This window comes from Orcinus orca, chromosome 1 (genome assembly GCF_937001465.1).
Source record: "Orcinus orca chromosome 1, mOrcOrc1.1, whole genome shotgun sequence".
NCBI classification, from domain to species: Eukaryota; Metazoa; Chordata; class Mammalia; order Artiodactyla; family Delphinidae; genus Orcinus; species Orcinus orca.
Genome location: NC_064559.1, coordinates 29,960,849 through 29,986,677, shown reverse-complemented (window position 1 = coordinate 29,986,677; position 25,829 = coordinate 29,960,849). Strand labels below are relative to the sequence as shown.

The following is a 25,829-nucleotide window of genomic DNA, read 5'->3' as shown; positions in this document are numbered from 1 at the left end:
GTACCCATCTCTCACGTGGACACAGAGAACAATGAACAAGAAGAAGACATATGAGAAGCAAGGTTGGTCAACTTTTGTTTGCTCGCTGTGGCAGAATGTGCAATGATCTGTGGAGCTGTGAACTGCAAATGTGAGTTTCTATTTGCATATGCCTGCTTTCCCTCTACCAGGCGGTGGGTGTTTTGGAAGTGGCTGCACTGAGCTTTATCTCAGTGCAGGTCCCCAGACTCTGAGGAACTACACTGACTGTGATGAAGGTGGATAAACGTTTTCCTGGACTTGGAGTTCAATGCCCCTGGATATGACTTCGGTTTTCTCCTGCTTGGGAGGGAGTGAATACATAATCTCTTGTAGACGGCACAACTGCATAAAATTAGGTGGAAAAGTTTTTGAAATTCTGTACATTGAAAGAAGAATTCATGTGGATGGTAAGTGGTCAGGAGTTAGATCACATTAGATATGTATCGTTTTTTCCTTCCTAACATCCATTCCCATTTTTTCTAGTTGATTATTTATTATAAAGTCATTTCTTTCCCATTTATTGTCCATGTCATCTGGGGTGAGATCGGCCTCATCCCAGGGACCAAATAGCATCAGCATATAAACCAGACTCAGGCATGGAGAACATCGTGACCAGTTCAAAGATGGCCCGTGATTCAAGGGGAATCATTAAAGTCTGATAAGCGTGAGTGCCGGGGTTGTTTACAACGTTCTATTGGCTTAGCCATCCTGTGTCCAGCCTTATTGTCCCGGAAAACTCCTAATCTTTCAAAATCAAATGTAGATGTCTCCTCGTCTGTAAAACCTTCTCTGCTTCCTTCTCACAGTATAATCATCCTGGAGAATTTATAAACAATTTGTCAAGAAAGAAAATAAACTATCACTTGCAAGAGAGGATCAACCATGGTGTGATAGAATGTGCATTTCAAAACACATTGTTCGACTGATTACCAAACGGTAATTGACAGCAGGAACCACATTCTTGATGAAAGTATCACGCTTCATATGATGAATGCAAGTGTCAAGAGAAAGAAGCCACATTTGCATGAACCAGTGAGTCAGAGAGGCTGAGTGGAGAAGCATCTGTGCAGATGAGCCGTCAAGAGATCGGGGGAAAACAAAGTGATCACACACGTGAAGGCCACGTTAGCGTCAGCACAAAGGAGAAATGACACGGCCCCGAGCCAGGAAGACATGAGGGATTTTTAACAGAAGTAAAACGGAAATGAACAGGAAGTTTAACAGAAGCAGCGAAAATAACAGCAGGTGAAAAATATACAGAAGTGATTCAATGTATAAGAAATTGATATTCCTGAGAAAGAAAACAAAAGTACTGAGACAGAAAACATATTTAAAGAGAACTAAAAGCAAACGTTGAAAAATGGACATAGATACAAGTCTAATACATTGATTAGATGCCAAAGAGGAAGGAAAAGAAAGAGAAAGAGAGAGGGTGACAGAGCTCAAAGCTGTAATGACTTCTAAGGATGAATCGGAATATGTTTCACCGGTATGATTCTTGTTGGAGTCCATTCTAATAATTGTTACTGAATACTGCAGATAGTAAAGGGGGTCACTGAGTCAGTTTAGGTGGAGCAGTTTGAAAATGCCAACCATGTGGTAGGGCTGCCTGAGGAAAACCATTCCCACCTTCCCCGGGAGAAATGCTGTCCCCAGGAGTTGTTCCCGCAGAAAGCTCCAGGGCCTCTGTCACGTGCAGAAAGAGAAACAAGCCCTGTGTCCCTGTGAAGACGGATTAGCAGGGACTCCTGGTAGACTCAAAGGCAGTGAAATACAAGGGAGAGCAAAGATTTTTGCATGAGAGCCCCGAAAATATGAAGTTATCGAAACAAAACCAATAATAAACATAAGCAAAACAAACTTAATTTCTCCCCTTCTCCTAGAACCCTCTTCAAATCTTAAAAAGAAAAAAAAAAAGAGTCTAGCAAAACTCAGATTCATCCAAACTAATTTTACTCCAAAGAGATGGAAATATAAGTTCAATTAAGCAAGTGGTCCTTATGATTTTTGTGCTATGGGTCGCTGGAAAAAAAAAATCACTAAATTTGAGCAATAAAAGCAAAGTTCCAACTTTTAAAACTAAATTCCCAGGAAAGTCGGCACTGCGTTCTTACCGGAGTATTTACTGAATGAATGTGGCTGGTTAATATGTTCACGACTAAGGAGGAATTCAATATAGAAAAACGTCTCTGGAGACTTTAATTGAAACGAGGTAGAGTTAGGTCCCAGTCCCCAGGATGACGGAGGAGGGATATCCATCAGCCTAAGGTTTCCAGAAAGTGTTCCCAAATGAGAAAACTCCTAATGAACCAAGTTCTTTAGGACAGAGTAATGTGATGTCGGGTGGGAGAAAGACTATTTCAAATGAAAAAAAAAAAAAATAGCAAGGAATGGTGACATAAATAGCCCAGCATTTTTGAAAAACCACAAGTTATTTGGTCTGATGATACCCAAAGGATGAGTAAGACTTAGCTGGGGAAAACGTGGAGGGAAGAGTATTTTAGGCAGAGAAAACAGTGTGTGGGAAGACCCTGGGGAAAGGAGGAACCAGAGGCACATTTGCAGACCTGAAGGGAAGCATTGTGGCTGGAGTATCCCGAGGAGCTGGAGAGGGAACGCAGGTCAGATTGGGTGGCTGGGAGGGGCTGTATCATGCAGTGACTTGTGGGCAAGTTAAAGACTGTATTTTGTCTTTAGTTCACAGAGAAGCTATTAAGGGTTTTACAGAGGGATGATATTTTTAAATGATCACATTGGGCACCATGTGGAGGACAGATTATGAAGAGAGAAGCACGACCACAGAGAAAACAAAAGCAAGGCTTTATTTGCCCAGGCAAGATGTGACAGTGATTTGGGCTAGGTTTGTGGTCTTGGTGTTGAAGACAGACAGATATATGATAGGAATGACAAAATGTAAGAGGATTTGGGCGGCAAGGATCAATTTATTTTACAGCTATAGGGAAATATGGAATTTTAAGGTTTTAAGCTGGGATGTGACTTGATCTGACTGTTCTATGAGAACCATGTAGAAGACCAAAAGAGCAAAGGCAGTCTGGAGTTTTTAAAAATAAGTCAATGAGAAGGAGAAAGAGGGGATAGGATGACAGAAAATATATTAAGAAGATAGAATATTCAGCTCTCGGTGAGTGACAAGTAGGAACAACGGAGGGTGGAATGTCAGATGAGCAGACCTCTGGCTGAGGTACTAGACGGAGGGTTGTGACTTTAACTGATGTAGAAACTGCAGGAGACAGGAGATTTGGGGAATAAATAATATATGAATTTCCAGATGTGCTCAGTTTGTAGTGGTACCTGGGGGACATCCCAGAACATGTAGAGATGGTTCTGGGGCTTGGGAGGAAGATCTGGATGAGTCAGAGAGTCAGTCAGCAAGGTGTAGGTGGTATTTGAAGCCACAGGTTTGGATGATTGTTCTAGAAGCGTATTTCAAAACAGGATTCTAAACCTCTTTTGTTGTTGTTGTTTTGCCCAATATGCTGGAAGCTTAAGGCATATGCCCCTCATCAGCAGCTCTTCCCTCCTGCCATGGTTTTGAGTGTGGCCGCAAGATCACCCCAGGGAATGTGAGGGGGGCAGCAACACCACCAAAACTAAATAGACACATTTTTCATAGTCTCCATCTCACCCCCAAGTTATTGAGCCACTAATGTAGATACATAAATGCAGGCATCCCTGAACGACACCAGAACTGCCTAAAACAGTAGCCTCACACAGTGGGCTCTCAGAAAATCGTGTGCTGAAAACAGACCAGAACCACAGAAAATGCCAAGAGAGGTTAAGATAGAAAATGGTTGAAGGGGAAGAAGGAAAACTAGAGAAGATGACACCAAAGAAACCAAAAGAAGAGATAAAAACAAGATAAAAACTGTCGAAAATATGTGGGTGAGTTTCACACTTTTTTTTTTAGTGGGGTATAAGTTCTTTTTCTGTTATAGTTGGTTTATACCTTTGTGTTAGTTTCAGGTGTACAGCAAAATGATATTGAGTTATACAAGTGTGTATATATATATATAATACATATATATTCTTTTTCAGATTCTTTTCCCTTCTAGGTTATTACAAAATATTGAGTATAGTTCCCTGTGCTATATGGTAGGTCCTTGTTGGTTATCTATTTTATATATGCTAGTGTGTATATGTTAATCCCAAATTCCCAGTTTATCCCTACTCCCTTTCCTCCTTGGTAACCATAAGTTTGTTTTCTCTGTCAGTGAGTCTATTTCTGTTTTTTTTTGTTTTTTTGCGGTACGCGGGCCTCTCACTGCTGTGGCCTCTCCTGTTGCGGAGCACAGGCTCCAGATGTGCAGGCTCAGTGGCCATGGCTCACGGGCCTAGCTGCTCCGTGGCATGTGGGTCCTCCCGGACCGGGGCACAAACCCGTGTCCCCTGCATCACCAGGCAGACTCTCAACCACTGCGCCACCAGGGAAGCCCTATTTCTGTTTGTAAATAAGTTTATTTCTGTCATTTTTAGGTTCCACATATAAGTGATATCATATAGTATTTGTCTTTCTCTGTCTGGCTTACTTCACTTAGTGTGATAATCTCTAGGTCCATCCATGTTGCCGCAAATGACATTATTTCATTCTTTTTAATGGCTGAGTAATATTCCATTGTCTATATGTACCACATCTTGTTTATCCATTCCTCTGTTGATAGACATTTAGGTTGCTTCCACGTCTTGGCTACTGTAAATAGTGCTTCAGTGAACTTCAGTCCTTCAGTGAACATAGGGGTGCATGTATATTTTCAAATTATGGCTTTCTGTGGATATATGCCCAGGAGTGGGGTTGCTGGATCACTCTATTTTTAGCTTTTTAAGGAACTCTATACTGTTCTCCATAGTGGTTGTACCAATTTACATTCCCCCCAAGAGTGTAGGAGGGTTCCCTTCTCTCCACACCCTCTCCGGCATTTATTGTTTGTACACTTCTTAATGATGGCCATTCTGACCGGTGTGAGGTTGTACCTCATTGTAGTTTTGATTTGCATTTCTCTAATAATTAGCGACGCTGAGCATGTTTTCATGTGCCTATTGGCCATCTGTATGCCTCCTTTGAAGAAATGTGTATTTAGATCTTCTGCCCATACTCTATTTTAACTAATTATTATTTTTATTGAAGTATAGTTGATTTATAATGTTGCATTAGTTTCAGGTGTACAGCAAAGTGATTCAGTTATATATATTCTTTTTCAGAATGCTTTTGCAGTATAGGTTATTACAAGACATTGAATACAGTTCCCTGTGCTATACAGTAGGTCCTTGTTGTTTATCTGTTATATATACAGTAGTTTGTATCTGTTAATCCCAACCTCCTAATTTATCCCTCCCCCCCCAACTTTCCCCTTTGGTAACCATAAGTTTGTTTTCTATAATATGTCTGCAAGTCTATTTCCGTTTTATCACACTCTGTTTTAGTTGTCTCTCTCCCCTAATTTAAATAGATCTCAGGCTTTTGTCCACCAAAACTCATAATAAGCACTCAGGCAATCATCTCTGAGCTGTATCATAAATGAGGCAAATTTAGGATGAACCATGTTTCCCAGTAAGATAGCCTTCCTTGAACACCACCCCTTTACCCATCACTCAAAACAAATGTCAGAAAGCCAGGGAATGAGAATGATTTCACTCCAGGGATAACTTATTGGTAATAGTAAACCACTACCAAACATTTTTTAAAATGAAGTATTAGTAACAAATTGTGTAAGACAAACCCCACAAACAATCACGATATTACAATACACAAGTGTGGGGAGATGTTGAGACTGGGGATCGCTTAACTGGGCTGGGAGCTCGTTTGAACTTTTGTCTTCTGAGCACCTGGCATATGGCAGGCACTCAATAAATGTCCAACAAAGTAGAGCACATTGAATTTCCAAACTGAGGAACCGGAGTTTTCTTTACCTTCCGCTTTCAGGAATGCTTCTGATCTGGTATGTCTTCCCTCTGGCTGGCCACCACCTACTCGCTCTCAACACCTTTGCTTAGGCATCACCACCAAAAGCCTTCCTCCAGCCTCCAACCCCTCTCTTTCCCCCTGGATTGCCCCCTCCCCCACCATCATCTCGGGGCTGAGTTAGATGCCCCTTGTGCAAACTGCTAAGCAGTAGAGGTTCTCAAGGGAGAGCCATTTCACATCCCTCCTTTGTGACATCTAGCGATGTCTGGAGACATTTTTGGCTGTCAAACTTTGGTAGGGAGGCAGTGCCCCTGGCATCTGTTGTGCAGAGGCCAGGGATGCTGCTAAACGTCTACAATGCACAGGACACTCCCCAGCAACTAAAAATTATCCAACGTAAAATGCCAGTAATACTACGGCAGAGAAGCCCTATGCTAAGCATTCTTTGTGTGTATCTGTCCTTATACTTACCATGTTGTATTATAGTTTTTTGTTTGTATCTATACTTTATACCCTTTAGAGAAAGAAACTTTTATCCACTTTATTCAAATTATCTGGCACCACAGATCACAGTGTTGCACTTACAAACCAAGGGTCATGAATTAATTTGTTGCTGGAACCTTTTGTTTATTTCTAGTGTCTGGCCTCAAACCTAAAACGTGAATGACTGAATATATGCTAGTTAATTCTTGACTACTTCGAATTCATCTCTCATCTTCCAGCCCATTCACATGATTTGGAGAAATTTACCAGCTTGTTATCTTAGTATTTCAAATTAGAATCTGTTGTTGTGTGCGATGGGGAGCTTTTATGCCTTACAATTATGCATAAAATTTTAAAACTAAAGTTTTTCCAAGCATTAATCCTTGGGATACCATACCACTCACACTTCTCCATGATATAAAGTATCTTTCTTTTCTCCACTGGCTTCCATCTTTGCTAAGGCTCCCTAGGCATGGCAAAATAGGCTGCAGGACTTACGGTAATTCTATTGCCCAACGGTTCTCACTGGAGACAGATTTTTGAAAGCCTCAAATCCATTTCCAAGTAGGACCCCTTGTTCTCCCTTATCTGCATTTTATTTACCTACTCCACGAACTGACAGAGGCTAGTTTGGTGTAATTTCCTTTTACAGAGAGCCGCTGATGCCTATTCCTCTGTTAGTTTTGTGTTTAAATGTTCAGTGGATTTGTTTTCTGTTCCTTTTTCAGCTGGTAACTTGTGAGGCCCCCTCAAGGGATAACATTAGCTCCTCTGAACAATCTGGACAAGAGATATCAACCCACCAGGCAGGGGATGCTGGCAGTGGGGCTCCTGGGAGATGAGCATGTGTCTGATTTCCCACGGAGCTCATCTAACGCTGCACCCCAAGGTATACATATTCCCCTCAACTCGGTGTCTCTACTGTTAAGGTTATATTTACTACTACCCTGTCTTTAAGAAAAGGGAGAACGCGGCACAGTAGCACAAACAAGGACTTTGGAGTCCAAAAGACCTGCCTTTGAGACTCAGCATTGTTATTTGTTTGGTTCTGTGACCAGGAACATTCTTAACCCCATTTTCCTTATCTGTAAGCAGGAGGTAATATCTACTTCAGATGCTTAAGGAATTAACACATGCAAATATTTAGCAAGGGATCTGACTTATACCAGGTATTCAATAAATTAGAGCCCCTCCTTTTCCCACTAACTTAGTTATAGATTATCACATAACAGTGAATTAGAGAGTTCAAGTATAAGAGCTACTCCGAAATCCTTTTTCTAATGACAGAGCAATGAGTGCATTGAATCACAGCAACAAATTTGATCTTCTGCATGAAAGACACAAAATGTAGTGAGAGCCACAGTGTGGCTTTTCTTCGGGGACTTCCTCTGTGGTCATAGAGCTCCGTGGACTCCTCTGATAAAGTATCCCCAGGCAGCTCTCTGTTGGATGGGCAACACACTAGGCTTCTATTATTCTCGATTTTCATGTGGCTGCCTCTTTTCTCTCAATCTCAAGGACCATAGATTCCAGCTGGTTAATACATTGCATACTGTGCAGTAGATGCTATTTTAAATTAAGGCACTATATGAGAACACGCAAGAAGCATATAAAACCCATTTGACTCTTTTGACATTTCCATACTTTTCTGCATAAATACTTAGAGGACACCTTCCAAATCTCCCCAGTGGTCCGTCACAGCTAATCTCAAGGGAAATACAAAACACAGCAGCCGAGTCCCGAGAAATACGATAAAAGCAAGTGACTCAAAACCTCAGGTGGCCCCATCCTGCATGTTTTCTTTTCCACAGGATTTTGTGCCTGGGTGATCACTTTTCCTTCAGTAAGGAGTAAATTGTATCTTAGCTGCTGCCCTTGCATATTCGGGACGCCACAGATCTTTGATTGCCGAGACATTGCGTGTTGCATACAGAGCTGGCTTTAATGACCTGTTCACGGGAAATTAATCTGCCTCGTCAGGGAATTGACACTCATCTCAGCTGCTCTGGAGACGGGAGTTGCTGATTTGTTTGCCAAGTGGATGGCTTCTCTGAGATCAGCATTCAAATGCTGCATTGTTAGTAATAAGAATATGCTAAAGCTCTTCTAACACTCAAATATGTTTCTCCTAAAGCCTGACAAATGCTTTCAATCTTCGATGGTCTGTATTTTAAGTAGGATCTTAGCTCTGGGAACTTAAAAACTTTGTTTTCATGATGGCAACTTAGACCTGTCTTCTCAGTTGATCTCATACCATTTTTACATAAATTAAATGCCTAAAACTCATTTAAGAGGAAAACATTCGGAGGCCCTTTGCATTCCTGTATCCACTCTTGTGAGTTTCTCCGTCAAAAAACATTGACTGTTTCTCAAATATCACTAAGAACATGTAGATTTAAAAAGATAATGAATGAGCCAAGTTGAGGAAATCCCTACTATCCTTTGTGCTCAATTCCCAAAGTAAGAGACGATTGTATGTTTGGATTTGTAACAAACAGACACGACTTGTAAACGTTTAGACATTTGCTTATGGCAGTATGTGTGTGTGAAAACAAATGTCGCAAGTCCAATTCTTAGCCCACAACTCAAAGGCATACGAAGTAGAACTTCCTTTCCTTCTCTGTCACTGAATTCACTTTCTATTTTTAACCTCAGTTGTCCTCAGTTTTCATTTTGGTTCTAGTTCTTTAAGAGGAGATCAAAGGTTGAGGGTGGGGGAGGTCTGATCTGTTCACTGGTTTTAAAATTGCTTATCCACTGTATTATGTATCCACTGTCACATCCTCATGCCCTCTGGTCCTTCATCCAGGACTCGTATTGTCCCTTTTAAGGCTGTAAGGCTGACTTGCATTGTCCCTCATTCCTAACCTCAAGGCCTGGTGGGCTTTTGCCCTTGCCATTTTGGTGCCTCTCCTTAGTGCATAAGCATCATTTTCTTGCTCCCAGATAACACTAGCCATGGGAATTCTGTGGAATTAACACCCTATTAACTTGTAGGTCACCCTTGAGCGTGTGTATGACTGCCCTTGCTCTGTCTTTTGTAGCAGGCTGTAGGGGCATAGTTTCTGCTCCTGTTGGCTCTGCAAAACTACCTAGGATTCTGCATTTCTGCAATGGGTGTTGGACTCGCACCAAATGGAGAGAGCAGTTTCTCACAAATCCAGCAGTTTACTCTCTCCTGGCTTCCTTCTAACGAGCTTCCCACACCAATCTGGGAGAAGCAAAATTTGTCTCTAGACAGGGAACCCTCCTCTGAGTTTTTCAGAGGTGTTTTGAATCTGTTGTTTGGGCCACACCTCCCCTGGAGGCTTTTGCTTTCGGCAATAAAAAGGTAGAGATGGCTCTTTTTCCCTCCACTTGTATTATATTAAATCTCTTCCCTAAGGCATTGAGAGCTTAATGGCCTGAGTACTCAAATTGGAGAAAGGTTAAGTAGTAAAAGGAAACACAGGTATAAAACCTTGGTTCATATTTCCGAATATTGTCACACTTCACTAAATATTACTGTTTTAACTATGTGTCATGCTAAGTATTAAAATTTTAAGAGAGCTTTATATTTTATAGAACACCTTATTTTTAGCATATATATGATCCAGCAATCCCACTCCTGGGTATATATCCAAAAACAAAAACACTAATTCAAAAACATACATGCACCCCAATGTTCATAGCAGCATTGTTTACAATAGCCAAAATATGGAAGCAACCCAAGTGTCCATTAACAGATGAATGGATGAGGGAGATGTGGTGCGCGCGCGCGCACACACACACACACACACACACGTGCACACACAATGGAATATTAGTCATAGCTAGTGGGAAGCAGCTGTATTGCATGGGGAGATCAGCTGGTGCTTTGTGACCACCTAGAGGGGTGGGATGGGGGGGTGGGAGGGAGACGTAAGAGGGAGCGGATATGGGGAAATATGTTTATGTAAAGCTGATTCACTTTGTTATACGGCAGAAGAAATTTTGACCTTTGCAACAACGTTGATGGACCCAGAGAGTATTATGCTTAGTGAAATAAGTCAGAGGAAGACACATATTGTTTCATCACTTACATATGGAAACTAAAAAATAAAACAAACAAATGTATATAACAAAATGATACATAAAGAAAACAAACTAGTTGATACCAGGGAGGAGAGGGAGGAGGGGATGGGCAAATAGGGGTAAGAGATTAAGAGATACAAGGTACTGTGTACAAAATAAACAACAAGACTATATTGTACAGCACAGGGAAATACAGTCATTATTTTGTAATAACTTTAAATGGAGTATAATCTATAAAAATATTGAATCACTATGCTGTATAGCTGAAACTAATATAATGTTGTAAATCAACTACACTTCAATTAAAAATGAAAAAAACACAAAGCATAGAGTGAGGTACCCTAAGGAAGCACAGACATCTAAAAAAAGTCAGTATTTAGATACTTATAGGTAAAGGGAATCCTAAATATATATGTCTCTTAGGTCTTTATTCCAAATGACCTTGAAATTTTCTGACTCTGAAAATCAATTTTCCCAAATTAGGTCTCTTGAAAACGAGTCTCTGCAAATAACAAGCAGAAAGATGAAGAAGGAATAAAAGGATAGAAATCGGCCAAAGACCAAATTATATTTGGCTGCTTAGATTTCAGCACTGATTTTACTTTATTTCTCCAACTATGGTAAATATCATGAGACCCTATCAACCTTACAAGCACGTAGAATGGCTTTTTATATCCTGTTTTCTCTGATTTTATATCCTATAATCATCTTCATCAACTGCCCTTTGCCAAATGTTTGTTCCTCTTAGGATCCTTCCTTCCTCAGGCTAAGTTAGTTATCTCTTTCCTTAGGCTTTCCAAGTACCTTGTCTCACTGTGAGAATGAATCACAAGTTGCATTTATTTCAATAGATGTCAATTTTCTCTACTATAGACTGTTTATAAATTTTTACTGTTTTTTTTTACTTTTGTATCACTGATGCCCAGCATAGCATTTGGATGTTCATTAAATGTTAAGTGTGGCGGAAAAGGCAGGTAAAGAGTAAACTGTGTCCTGGTAGAGCTGGGCCTTAAAGTTCATTCATTCATTCAATTAGTGAATCAGTCATCCAAAAATACTCCTTGAGCACCTACTATACGCTAAGCACTGCCTAGGCATTAGTTTTAGTACAGTGAACAGAAGAGAAAAATTCCCCATTCAGCTTACTTTCTAATAGAGGATGAAGACAATAAAGTAACAAATAAATAGAGAAAATATTAGGTTGTGATCAGTGATCTGAAGGAAATAAAGCAAAGTAGAGAGAGAGGGACCCTAGATTGGGAGGATATTGTCTTTTACAGAGAGCAGTTCCAAAAGGTCTGACCACCTCAAATAAGGTTATATTTGGGCAAAGATCTAAAAGGATGTGTGAAACAGATGATGCAGATATTAGGGCTGGAGGGACCATTCCATGCAGAGGAAACAATAAATGCAAAGGTTCTGAGGCAAAATGGTACCCACTGTGTTTAAGCAACAGTACTGAGGCAGTGTAGGTAAAGAAGGGGGATGGCAGCTAACTAGGTCTGAAAAGTCTTTTATGCAGGTATTTTTAGTCTATGACAAAGGTTTTGGATTTTATTCTAAGTGTCATGGGATTTCATTAGAAGGTTTTGGAACGTAAGATTGATATGATATTAAATCATGATTGACATGACTTTAGTGTTTAAAGTATCACTCTGAACACTGTGTAGAAAAGCCTGTATGGGAGCAGCGGTGACCGCGGGACCACTGGCTAGGAGGCTACTGCGACAGTGCAGGAGAGAGCTGCTGAGGGCTTAGACCCAGGCTGTGAGAAGTGGGCTGATTCTGGATTCATCTAGAAGACAGAGAACAAAGGATTTCCTAATGGAATGGAATGGATGGTGAGATGTACATCTGAAGTAAAGACTCCTTTGGGATTTGGGGCTTGACAAACTTGGTAAGTGGCCCTGCTCCATCCTATGTAGAGAACAGTGAGGGAAGAGCTAGTTTGGGGGTGTAAGGAAGGGAGCAGATGAATCAAGAGCTCTGCTCTAGACATTGTTGGGGAGGAAAAGCTTTCCTTGACCCTCTAAGCGTCTGGGTTGGGTCTGAAAATTAAACTGACAAAGACAGATTCACAGGAGAAAAACATGTACATTGTATTACATTTTTATGTATATGGGAGTTTTCACAAGACAATGAAGACCTGAAGAAGTGACCACAGCAGGAAGTTTTTATACCTTCCAAACAAACAATCCATTTGTGAAGAATTGACGAGACTAAGGCATTTGGTTGAGGGGTAGTAAGTGGTGAAGTGGTAGCTAGGAAGATGAAGGTTAGTTTAACAAGGTTTGCTAATCTTGTGAAAGCAAGATTTTTCAGCCCGCGATTCCCTGTCTCTGGTGATAAGAATGTGTTCCCTCTTCCAGACACAGGGACGGTATCTTTCACGTAGGAGTTTCATGACCTGTTTCAGAGAAGAGGAGAGGGGGGAACAGGTCAGAGTGCCCTTCCTGCTTCTGCCTTTTAGAAAATTCCTGCGGTTCAAGGTATTTAATATGTCAAGATGCCCTATTTGGGGTAGCATGTCCTGAGTCCTATCAACATGTTTACTGTGAGGTGTCTATTTGACATACAGGAGGAAGTGTGGAGTAGGTGGTAAAAATGAGAGTCAGCAGTGTAGGGGAGAATGTGACACTGGGGATGTGAATCTGGAAGTCAAGAAAATGGGTGAGATTAGAGAGAGAGAGAGAGAGAGAGAGAGAGAGAGGGAGGGAGTGGGGAGAGAGGGAGGGAGGGGGAGGGAGAGAGGGAGGGAAAGGGAGAGAAAGAGAGAAAGGGAGAGAGAGAGAGAAAGGGATCCGAGGATTGAGGCCTGGGCACTTCAAAGTTTAGTCAAAATTAGTCGAAGAGAAGAGGATGGAGAAAAAGAAAAAGTGTTGCTCCTCTATCTCTGAAGTCCAGGTAGCCAAAGTATGTCAGAGTTTGTAGGTGGTGGTCAGCTGTGTCACACGAGGCTGGAAGGCAGGATAGGATAAGGACTGAGAATTATGGATTGACTTTGGCAATAACGTGGCCATTGAAGACACTAACAGTCAGTTTCAACAGAGTAGTGGGGACCAAAGTCATTGGAGTGTGTTCAGGAGAATTGAAGGAGCAGTGGAAACAGTAAGTATGCACAGTTCTTTATAGGAGATTTACTATAAAAGGAGTAGATAAATAAGGTGCCGCTAGACATAGATTTGGGTCAAGCGAAAGATTATTTTTAAGTTTCAATCTTGAAATGACAGTTGATGCCTAAGATGCTGCGAAAGTATTGCAGAGATCCCGTGTTCCCTTCACCCAGCCTCACGGTAATATTAAAGGGTTTAAAATAAGATGTATCACATTTTTGTGTTCCTGTGAGAATTATCCAGTGTATCGGGGAAAATGGATGATATAGGATAAATGGAGGTAATTGTATCTGTAAAGCCCTTTAGTAGGTGAAGGGATAAGATCTAGTACACAAGTGGAAAAGTTGGACTCAACTATGGTAAATATCATGAGACCCTATCAACCTTACAAGCACGTAGAATGCCTTTTTATATCCCGTTTTCTCTGATTTTATATTCTATAACCATCTTCATCAACTGCCCTTTGCCAAATGTTTGTTCCTCTTAGGATCCTTCCTTCCTCAGGCTAAGTTAGTTATCTCTTTCCTTAGGCTTTCCAAGTGCCTTGTCTCACTGTTAGAATGAATCACAAGTTGCATTTATTTCAATAGATGTCAGTTTTCTCTTTTTCTCTACTATAGACTGTTTATAAATTTTTACTGTTTTTTTTACTTTTGTATCACTGATGCCCAGCATAGCATTGGATGTTCATTAAATGTTAAGTGTGGGGGAAAAGGCAGGTAAAGAGTAAACTGTGTACATATTTATTACATATTTATTGGTGGGAACGTGTATGAATTTATCAGATTGCTTCTGTTTTGTCCTGAAATAAGAAGTGGAACATGTGAAGATATGATGAGGTGTTGCTTGGTTGGAGATAATGGGAAGGAGTCACCTAGAAGAGGGCCAATCTCTGGACTAAGAAAATGCAGTAGGATCACGATTAACCCTAAGGCCTCTGTAGGGTTTGTGGTCATCATATGAAAGTGAGACTAATCAGTCTCATAGTTTGTTTTTCTTCAGTTATATTCAATTGTTCGGCTGAAGGTGAAGAACAAACAGAGAGTTGAATTTTAGCCAGGGTTGGCGTTTCAACCAGAAAGTAGGACAAAGAGAGACAGGGGTAAGATAATCAGAGATGTGCTTTAAGGAGTGATTTCTATGACGGATCACGGAATCTAAACTGAGTAAGGAAGGAAGAGAAAATATAAGGTAAAGAATGGTCAATGGCCTGGAAATCCCAGCAGAGTCAAACGTGTTTGGAGTTTAGATACTGGAGTGAATGTGCTTGAAGCGCAGGCAGTAGAAGTCAGAGAGGGGAATGCCTGGTGATTGTGGAACCAGTGCAGATGTTGGATCATAAGCACAGAAGGAAAAATCTGAGGTGAAGAGTCACCAAGGTTATGATAGTGGTAGTTTTGGAGAGAGCAGCCATAAATCAGATCGTAAAAGATTTGAGGAGAGTGGGGGAGGGACCCAGACATCTGTGCATGACAAGCCAGAACCACCAGCCCATACGACGCTTTTGTTTTTCTTTTTCTTTGTTTAGAAAAAAACAAACACCCCAGCACCCCTTCTGAACAGACACTGCCATGCAGAAGGTCAACTTGGAAGTGAATGGTTCCTTTGAACCCCTTAGAAACAGGAACCTCACTCAACAGGATGCATCCCTGAGCCAGGGCTTCTGGCTTAGCAAGAAGAGGTCCGGTGTTCCCGTCAGATTGGAAGTTACTGTGCAGGCACTCCTGTGCCCCTGCACAATCTGGCTGGAGTAGATGACGAAAACTCAAAGTCTCTGGGCATTTTGCGGAAAAAGGAAGAAGCAACCTTCCAGAAGCAGCGACTAAGAATAAGAACACTAACTCCCTTCCCCCAACTCAACTGTATGTGAGTGTGAAAGGAAAGGAATCATTTTCTGTGGAATCAGTATCCTCAGGGAGTATCCACGCTCTAGTAGAAGAAGGTAAAGATACTTTCACAGACCCATCGTGATGAGCATATAGGGATTTTACCCGTGAAAAGTAATGTGTCTCATAGGCACAATGGAGGGGTCTGAGGATGAGACTGAATCTTGGGCTTCTTGTGAAGATTAAAATAATTTTGGATGAAGAGAATAATAGGATTAATCCTGATTGCATCTTGAGATGAGATGAATAATCAATTCTAATTATTACCTCCTTTCATCAAGAATTCTGGGACTTCCTTGGTGGTGCAGTGGTTAAGAATCCGCCTGCCAATGCAGGGGACACGGGTTTGAGCGCTGGTCTGGGAAGATCCCACATGCCACGGAGCAACTAAGCCTGTGCGCCACAAATACTGAGCCTGCGCTCTAGAACTTGTGAGCCACAACTACTGAGCCCACGTGCTGCAACTACTGAAGCCCGCGTACCGAGAGCCTGTGCTCTGCAACAAGAGAAGCTACCGCAAAGAGAAGCCCGCGCACCGCAACGAATAGTAGCCCCCGCTCATTGCAACTAGAGAAAGCCTGCACGCAGCAACAAAGACCCAATGCAGCCAAAAATAAATAAATAAATTTAAAAGAAAAAGAATTCTGTGGCATTCTTGATGAAGTGGAAATGCCGGTGGAGTGAAAATGTGATTGACCCAAATGGGCTACCTTTGCCCACTTTTGCCTGATTTGGCTGAGTTTAGTGTGGAAGCTACAAGAGGGACTTACACAGAGAATTAAGGGTACACCAGAATATGAATCACTACTACCCTTAAAAAAAAGCTCATTTATTCTGAATAAATTGATATAGAATTTGTCTTATTTTGATCTGAGCTGAACGAGAGCTTACTATTTTATGCTATTTGAAGATAAGGTTTCCTCAGCAAATTATTAATACAAACGATATTGCAGATGTTTAACTTACTTAGAAGTACTCTTTCCATGACATTTGCACATAAATGTGTTAAACTGATACTGTTAATTACAAATGAGTCATTTAATGTGTTATAAATATATATATGAGTGCATTTTCACACAGTAAAACCCTATTTATGATAAATACTCCCCCAAAGTGTGCCTCTATAAATATAAAAATGCATGCTTATTCTAGCTGGAAGTGTTTTCAATTTTGTCTCAACAACAGAAATCTTAATTTTCTGCCCAGTTTTACAATCGTAGATAGCTAGTAGCATCTAGTCCTGCTTCCTTACTTAATTCTAATGAACCCCTAAATCTTTAATTTAGTAATGGCCTATTAACCTATAAGTTACCTCCAGACCTCTACAAAGAAGTACGCAGCTTGGAGTAGTATCAAAAAACCCTACAATGGAAATTAGCCCTGATTCTGCTATTAACTAACTATCAAACCTCCACGAAATCACTTTACTTCATAAAACATCAGTTACTTACAGAGATTGAACCAGACGCTTTTGAAGTTCCTGTCAACTCTGAAGTCCATGACCATTATTAAGTCTTAAATTAACAATGACCCAACTTTTCAAATGTGGCGTGTAGAGAAAGACTCCCTAAATTTAATAATTGAAATTCATAAGCATCTGTTTATTTATTTAACGTCATGTCAATAATGCTTACTAAAAAGTGGATGATACAGAAAGACCATACCATATTCTATATCAAACAGAACTTTTAAAATAACATTTTTCTAGAGATTGTCATACTAAGTGAAGTAAGTTAGAGAAAGACAAATATCATAGGGTATCACTTATATGTGGAATCTAAAATAATGAGACAAATGAACTTATTTACAAAACAGAAATAGACTCACAGACATAGAAAACAAACTTAAGGCTACCAAAATGGAAAGGGGGGGAGGAATAAACTAGGAATTTGGGATTAACAGATACAAACTACCATGTATAAAACAGATAAACAACAAGGACCTACTGTATACCACAGGGAACTATATTCCACATCTTGTAATAACCTATAATGGAAAAGAATCTGAAAAATTATATATAACTGAATCACTTTGCTGTATACCTAAAAAAACTGTAAATCAACTACATTTCCATAAAAAAAACATCTTTCTAATTGAAAAATAAAGGCATATTGGCTATTGAAAAGTTGCAAAATAAAACTAAAGACAACAAAAATTTCACTACCAATCCCCACAATCATTATTTTTTATATACATGCTTCTTGAGTACATATTAATAAACTATTATCAAATGAACGTACAGATTTATAAATTATTTTATTTCCCTCATAATAGTGTCATTAAAAGTATGTATTTCTAAAAGATAATTTTAACTTTCACCTCTAGTCATGATGGAGCAACTGTTACCAGATTTGCCTGGTAGGAAATGATTGGAAAACTGGACTAAATATTCTAAAAAATTAATAAACAGAAATGTCAATTAGAGTTGGGAGACCAGAAGGGGAAGCTCTCACACTCTGTGACAAGAGCAGAGCCTAACAGGAAGAAGAAAGACTCCTTACTTGCAAAAACTCAGCCAATGAAAATCCATGGACTACTTGTTTACTATAGCCCTCCCGACTTCCTTTTTCTCTCTACAAAATCAATCTCCTTAACCTTGTCGTGTGGGGGCTTGCAGGTGGCTCACCATGTTTGCAGATCCCAAATTGCAATTCTCTGCTGATCTCGAATAAAGCCATCTTTGCTGGAAAAATATCTGACAGTCTAATTGTTTCAGGTCAACGATATGAAACAATTGTTTACAGGCATTGAACAACAAGCAGCCCAAATGTGTGATTACTAACATGGGAGGAAAAACAAGCCCTAATATTACCCTGGCTTTCTGGCTGGAGGCACTTTCCAGTGCAATGCAAGGAAGCATGATCTAAGCAGAGCACGTTGCATATAGCAGAGTAATGAGTGTGTGGGGAGGCCAACATGGCTGGCATTTAAAAGGCAGAGCACCAGAAAGGAAAGCAGTACATAAAAAGGAAATTCCAAAATCACATGGAGGAAACTCTTGAGTCTGTGGCCAAATACTAAATAGAGGTTTTAAAAAGGTAAACCTAATAGGGCTAAACTATCTTTACAGACTACTATAGAACCTTCCTAATAGAGCTTAAAAATAAGCCTCAAAAAATTTGGGTGACCCACAATAAGTTACATGCCTACCAAACAAACAAAACCTATCTAGATCTTTAAAAGAGAATAACATACAGATCTTCAACAATATAACATTCATAATGTCAACCATCTAATCCAAAACTGCTAGACATGTGAGAAAAATCAGTCACTAGAAACAGACCCAAGTATAATGAAAGGAATGTTTATATATTTCAAGGATTTAAAAGAAATTTAACATAATTAGGAGGAAAATGAAAGATTTAAAATAACCAAATGAAACTTTTAGAGCTGAAAAAAAAATCTGAAGTAAAAAATATTCTGGATGGGATTACTAGGAAATTAGACATTTCAAAAGAAAAGATCAGTTAACTTAAAGACTTTATAATAGAAATTATCCAAACTGAAGTGGGGTGGGGAAAAAACTGGAAAATATAACTAATAGAGTATTGGTAGGCTCTGGAACAATATCAAGTGTTCTAACATATGTCGCTTCCCATATCAGGAATAAAAGATAGGACATCACTACAGATACTATGGACATGTAAAGATAAGAGATTTTATGACCAAATTTATGCCAATAAATTTGACAACTTAGATAAAATAAATGGATTTCTTGAAAGATACAAATTACCAAAACTGGAAGATTAAAAATTCTGACTAGCTTCATACCTAAGAAAAAAAATTGAATTCATAATATAAACCCTCTCAAAAATAACTTCTGGTCCAGGGTGGAATCACTGGTGAATTTATCAAACATTTAAGTAATAAATTTTACAAATCTTTCTGCAACCCTTTCAGAGAGTAGAGGAGAAGGAAACATTTCTCAACCCTATATATCCCAGTATTAAAACCAGAGAAATATATTAAAAGAAAAGAAAATTAGAGGTCAACATCCTTCCTGAACACAGTTGCATAAATCCTTAATAAAATATTAGCAATACAATTTATGGTATCAAGACCAGATGGAATTTATCCCATTAATGCAATATTAACATTAAAAAAATAGGGCTTCCCTGGTGGCGCAGTGGTTGAGGGTCCACCTGCCAATGCAGGGGACGTGGGTTCGTGCCCCGGTCCGGGAAGATCCCACATGCCATGGAGCAGCTGGGCTCGTGAGCCATAGCCACTGAGCCTGCAGTCCGGAGCCTGTGCTCCGCAACGGGAGAGGCCACAACAGTGAGAGGCCCGCGTACCGCAAAAAAAAAAAAAAAAAATACATCAATAATTAATGTATTTTATCACCTTATCAGAATAAAGGCAAAATATAAATGAATAAATAAAAACAAACACAAATTAATGTAATTCTTTACATTTAACAGAATGAACAGGAAACAACCATCTCAATGGATATAGGGGCATTTGACAAAATTTAACATCCATTTAAGATAATATCTCTTGGTAAACTAGATAAAGAAAGGAATTACATCAACCTCATAAGGAGTGTCTATAAAAATCAAGAGACAACCCATATTTAAAGATGAAACTCTAATATTAAGAAAAATAAGAATGCTGTCCCTCACAACTGCTATTTAACATTGCACTGGATGCCCTTGAACAGTAAGACAAGAAAAAGAAAAAGCTTTCAGACTGGAAAGAAAGTAATACAACTCTCATTATTTATATATAGCATGATCATGTATGTAGAAAATCTGCATAAGGGCTATTGTAACTAATAACTGAATTTTGCAAGGTCACAGCATATATGGTCAATAAACAAAAGCCAGTTTTTCTGTATCCTATCAACAAATAAAAAATTAAATGCATACAATAATTCCATGTACAATAGAGTCAAAAACATACAATTCTCAATGATAAATTAAGAAAGAAGTATAAGAACTCTACACTGAAAACTATAAAACACTGCTGAGAGGAGTTAAAGAAATCCTAAAGAAGTGGCAAGCTGTGGTTAGACATTGGGAGATTATATTATTAAGGTACAGTTTCTCCAAATTAATCCTTAGATTCAATATAATTTCAGGGTTTTTTTGTTTTTTGTTTTTGTAGAATCAACTGGAAGGACCTCAAATAGCTTAAACAATTTTTAAAGAGAAAAGGAACATATTGGAGGATTTACACTTCTAATTTTATGATTTATAATAAAGTTACAGTAATCAAAACAGTATGGTATTGGTGTAAGATAAAGTATAGCTCAATGGATCAGAGTAGAGAGTACCAAAATAAATTGATACTTATATTGATTTTAACAAAGTTGCCAAGGTAATTTAATGGAGAAAAGAATAGGTCTTTTCAACAAATTAAGCTGGAACAACTACTAATTCACATGAGAAAAAATATTTGGCCCTTATCTCATGCCTTCACAAAACTAACTAGAATAGACCACAGACCTCAATGTGAAAGCTGAAACCATAAAACTTTTAAAAAGAAACATAGGATAAAATCTTCATAATTTTGGAGTAGGCACAGATTTCTTGGGACACAAAATAATTACTATAAAATAAAAAAAATGATAAATTGGTCATCATCACAATGAAAAACTTCTCCTTTTAGAAAGACACTGTTAAGACAAGGATAATACAAATCATAGACCAGAAGAAAACATTTATAGTAGATATAGCTCAAAAAGGACTTAAATTGAGACTATAGAGAGAACTCTTACAACTCAATAATAAGAAAACAAACAACCAAATTAATAAAATTTATCAAATGAGATACTACTACATATATAATGCTATTTAAAGAACTATCCTTTGTATGTAGAGTGACCAGACACAATTTCCCTGAGATCTTACAAGTTACTATTTGTTGCTGTTTTTTTAAATATCCTGGTTTTAATAAATAATATGGCAATCCTAATTATAACATTTTTAAAACTCTTTTAGAACATGATGGTCTATTGTTTCTCTTTAAAATAGTTCAGTATATACAGTATGTATAGATGTATAAGTTTTCTTTAATCTGTACCCTAGCTGAGGATCTGTATAAGTTGTTAGCATATGAAGTACCCTAATTCAGAATCGACACAACAAGGTGCATAGTTTGCTCTTGGCAATCAGGAATCCACAACACAGAGGAGTCTAGGGCAACTGTTTTAAATATGAATGACTGAATGAGAAGCCTTGTTAATTAAAGGATATTAGAAATAATTGGTCAACTGAGAAGTATTCAAGACATGTCATTGCCTGGGAAGATTGTGTAGGTATCTACATCTTTGCATGAAAAAAATATAAGAATAGCAAGTTCAGCAACCTAGTACCTTTAGAGAAAACTGGTTTTGGCTCCTTCCACCGAAGAGAGGATGAACAAGAAAAGGTCCACTAGTCCTGCCAGAAGCATCATGTTGCTTCCGCCTTGGAGTAACCTTTGTTGCCAAGTGCTTATTGGAATTCTTGAAAAGCCAGAAAGCAGAGGGCTTTGCCCACCTCCTGGAACTGGCCTTATGATTGTTTGGGGGGCTGTTTACTAATAAATGTTTGCATTCATAGCAAGTTTATCCTTAGACTTTGGATTTATAACATCATAACAGGAGGTAAGGGTGTGGGCAAGGGGGCACATACTCCCTACTTGCTTCCAATTATCACAGGCTACCGACATTTATCAAAGGACCTGCAACTGTGAAAGGTCAAATTGGCTTAGGGTTTTCAACATGAGATTTTTTCAAATTCTATCAAATTCTTGAAAAGGAATAGATATGTGTATATGTATAACTGAATCACTTTGCTATACACCTGAAACTAATACAACATTGTTAATCAACTATACTCCAATACAAACTAAAAATTTTTTTAAAAATCTAAAAAACCCAAGATTAAATTAAAAAAAGAAATTGACAAAGGTAGATAGATGATTGTTTTTGGTTTTGTTTTTTCTGGTTTTATTTTGATTATCTTATTCTACAGTTCAAAATAAAAAGTGGTAAAAATTTTGTCTGATTCATTTGTATTTTCTTTAATTTTAGTTTATTCATAAATGGATAGATTTCATCCTTGTAGATTAGTAGAATAGAAACCAGTGGTCTAAAATGTCCATAAAACTAGAAAGGAGGGGAACATAGTAAAATATCAGCAAGATCTGGTGAATGAAAGACTGTTGGCGAAGGAAAAGTTTCTGTGTCATGAATTAAATACTAGTCTTAAATTTTATAGACTGTGTGATTATGTCATTGGATAAGATGATAAATTGAGGAAGAGAAACTGGGTTGGAAAGGGACAAGTATTCATTAATTAAATTGTAATATGTATACTCAACGCAATGGCGAGTTGTTCAACTGAAAAGTACAGAAGTACTAGAACTTAAGTGAGTGTCAAGAATGTAATTTATTTGTTAAACAATTATTACTCAGACCTTGCCACATGTTAAAATAAGAAACTGGGTGTACATTGATGAAAAAAACAGAGGTAGTCCCCCCCTGCATAGAGGTTATAATTTGAGGTTAATAGTCTAGGATAAGCACTTGCTAATGATTACTTCAAGAATGTGTCAAATATTACAGAAAAGTCAAAGTAAAAATTAAGATTGAAAATGTACCAAATTTGGCAATAATGAAGTCATAAGTGAAGTGAGTGCTGAGAAAGCAGTTTTATCAGAATGATGGGAACAGGAGCAAGATCACAGAAGGTTAAGGAAGGAGTAGAAAAGAGCACCCTAGTAGACGGCATCCTTAAAAAAAGGATTCTTACGAGGGAAATGTTGATTACTTGTTCTCTTAGGTTCATAAAGAATCAAAAGGAAAAATAAAAGTTGATTTTTAACTAAACCCAAGAAGGCTTCAAATGGTCATGAAAAAAATTAGCATAACAGTAGCATTTTCAAATGCCCGTAGTAAAATTTGTGAAATGTAGAAATTGTTGCCTTTAAGGTTTTCACAGAGAGAATAGAAAATTGTCCTAAAACATTCTAAAAAATGTCCTCTAAGACCCTGGATCATATAACTCTCAAAGTGTCTTCGAAGTGATTTGATCTGAATATGGACAAGGAGAAGCTAAGGAAGGCCTGGCTTTGAGCCTAGAAATGGAGGATGATGGTCCATTCAGAGAAGTGGGGGATGCAGAGGAGCAGCAGGTGAGCTGGAGATGAAAGGCAGAGTGGAGGTGCAGGTGGATGGACTGTTCATACTGATTCTTAATGAGTAGGGCTTTCTTCCTTTGGTTATTTTCTAAGGTCACACAAATCTTTGCTAAATTTTTTCTCTAATATTTCTGAAGACAGAAAACCTATTCCTGATCTGTCATTTTCTAAACCCATCTATTCCTTTTTTGAAGCCTGTATGACACTGGCCCTTTTAAACACTTCTGGCAACTTCCACATTTATTCAGATACAAACAGCGGTCTTGCAATTCCATATCCAGGTTTTTTCCGTATCCTGGTGTATAATCTGCGTGGGCCTAGAGTCTTGAATTCATTTAAAACAACTGTCTCTTTTCATCTTCTTGCCTATTTTGAGCTTTAATTCCTCTCTTAATGATGTTCATTTCTTTAAAAAGATTGCAAGTTCAGACTGATTCAGTTTGGCCTTTACCCCCTGTCATTTAGTTCAAGTTAGTAACATTGTTGTGTTTCATTTTAGACGCTATTTTCATTTGGCCACAGATTATCAGATAGGATTTTGAATGGCCTTGTTATGGGAGGGTTTACAGTAAAAGACTTTCTTTGAAAAGTGCAACTTCATGTCATTTAATCATTATTTTAACTAACAGACAGCACTGGAGTGTTTTCATAGCCACCAGTTACCCAATAAATAAGCCAACCTATGGCCCTTGCTGGGTGGGAGGGATCCACACTGATAGCATCGTCCCTGTTTTCTATAATTAAAAGAAGAAAGGCGTTTTATTATAAGAAAACACAAGACAGCTTTGAAACACCTAACTTCTAATGTTTCTAGAAATTCAATCCATTGAGATGCTTTTCTCCAAATTGAAGAAAAATAAAACTGCTCCCAGACTGAGGTTTTGGTGTGTCAAGTTTCAACCTACAGTAGATTTTTTATGGCAAATTTAGGAATCACTAGAACTGCTGACACAGCCTTTTTTATGGGCTGCTCCCTCCTGGCACTGGTAGGAGATGATGGGCCCAAGTTTCTTAGACTCAGGGGAAGCAGGATGAAAATCTGAGACAAAAAAGTGCCTTTTGTCAGTTAACACTTTCTCAATTTATTTGTTAGTAAATTTGTTAGTGAATACAGCATCCAAAAAAATCAATTCTCAGTATTTAAGGGATTCTTGGGAACATATGTATAACTGATTCACTTTGTTATAAAGCAGAAACTAACACAACATTGTAAAGCAATTATACTCCAATAAAGATATAAAAAAATAAAAATAAATAAAAATATTAAGAAAATATTTAAGGGATTCTTAAGTTAGTTTTGGGGTTCAAAACAGGATTTTGTAGGTAATTATATTTTGAAAGCATGAATTGAAAAAATAACTAAATAAATCCATCTTTGCCTCCTCTTTTTTTTTATTGGAATATAGTTGCTTTACAATATTTTGTTTTTGTTGTACAGCAAAGTGAATCAGCTATACGTATACATATGTTCCCTCTTTTTTTTCGATTTCCTTCTCATTTAGGTCACCACAGAGCACTGAGTAGAGTTCCCTGTGCTATACATTAGGCTCTCATCAGTTATCTATTTTATACATAGTATCAATAATGTGTCAGTCCCAATCGCCCAATTCATCTCCCACTCCTGGCTTGCTTTTATAAGAAATGGAATGAAAGTTCAGAAATTGAATGAATATCTTAATTGTAACATTGCAAAGTTTCCCTTGCCTCATTTTCCATTCCTGGGAAGGTAGGTCAATTAGTTCAGGACAGAGAAAATAGAAATTGATATTACTAGGAGAGAAATATAAGCTTTGATCTGGACAATGTTTTTTATTTTACTAGTAATAAAAGGACATAAAATTTGGAAATTTCACCTTCTATGAACCAAAAGAAGAGTATTGAACTACAGAGTGCACAAAACTTTTAAATTAAAAAATGTCAAAGGTCTATATATGATAGTTTAATTATAACTTACACAAAGTAGGATTTAATTATGAGGAAATACTTCATTATTTATAAAATACATATCTTTATTCATGAAGAAACACTCCATTATAGACTTTTATTTAAAGTTATAATCAATGTCATTATGAAGATTACGTATTTAGTTAGTGTTCTATGGCTGACATAACAAATTACTACAAAGTTAGTGGCTTAAAAGAACGCATTTATTGCCCACCAGTGTGCCTGAAGCCAGGCCTCACTGCCAGACAGGATGGGGGCCAGCCCCACCCACCAATGCACCTG

The 25,829-nt window shown here is 38.3% G+C and overlaps 1 long non-coding RNA gene across 1 annotated transcript; it reads left to right on the top strand.

Annotated features, from left to right (window-relative positions):
• Positions 1 to 2,561: 2,561 nt before the first annotated feature.
• On the top strand, positions 2,562 to 22,334 carry LOC117201644 (uncharacterized). Its single transcript, XR_007474470.1, has 3 exons — positions 2,562 to 2,642; positions 12,148 to 12,374; positions 15,119 to 22,334. It is a non-coding gene; the product is annotated as an uncharacterized LOC117201644 (long non-coding RNA).
• The last annotated feature ends 3,495 nt before the right edge of the window (positions 22,335 to 25,829 follow it).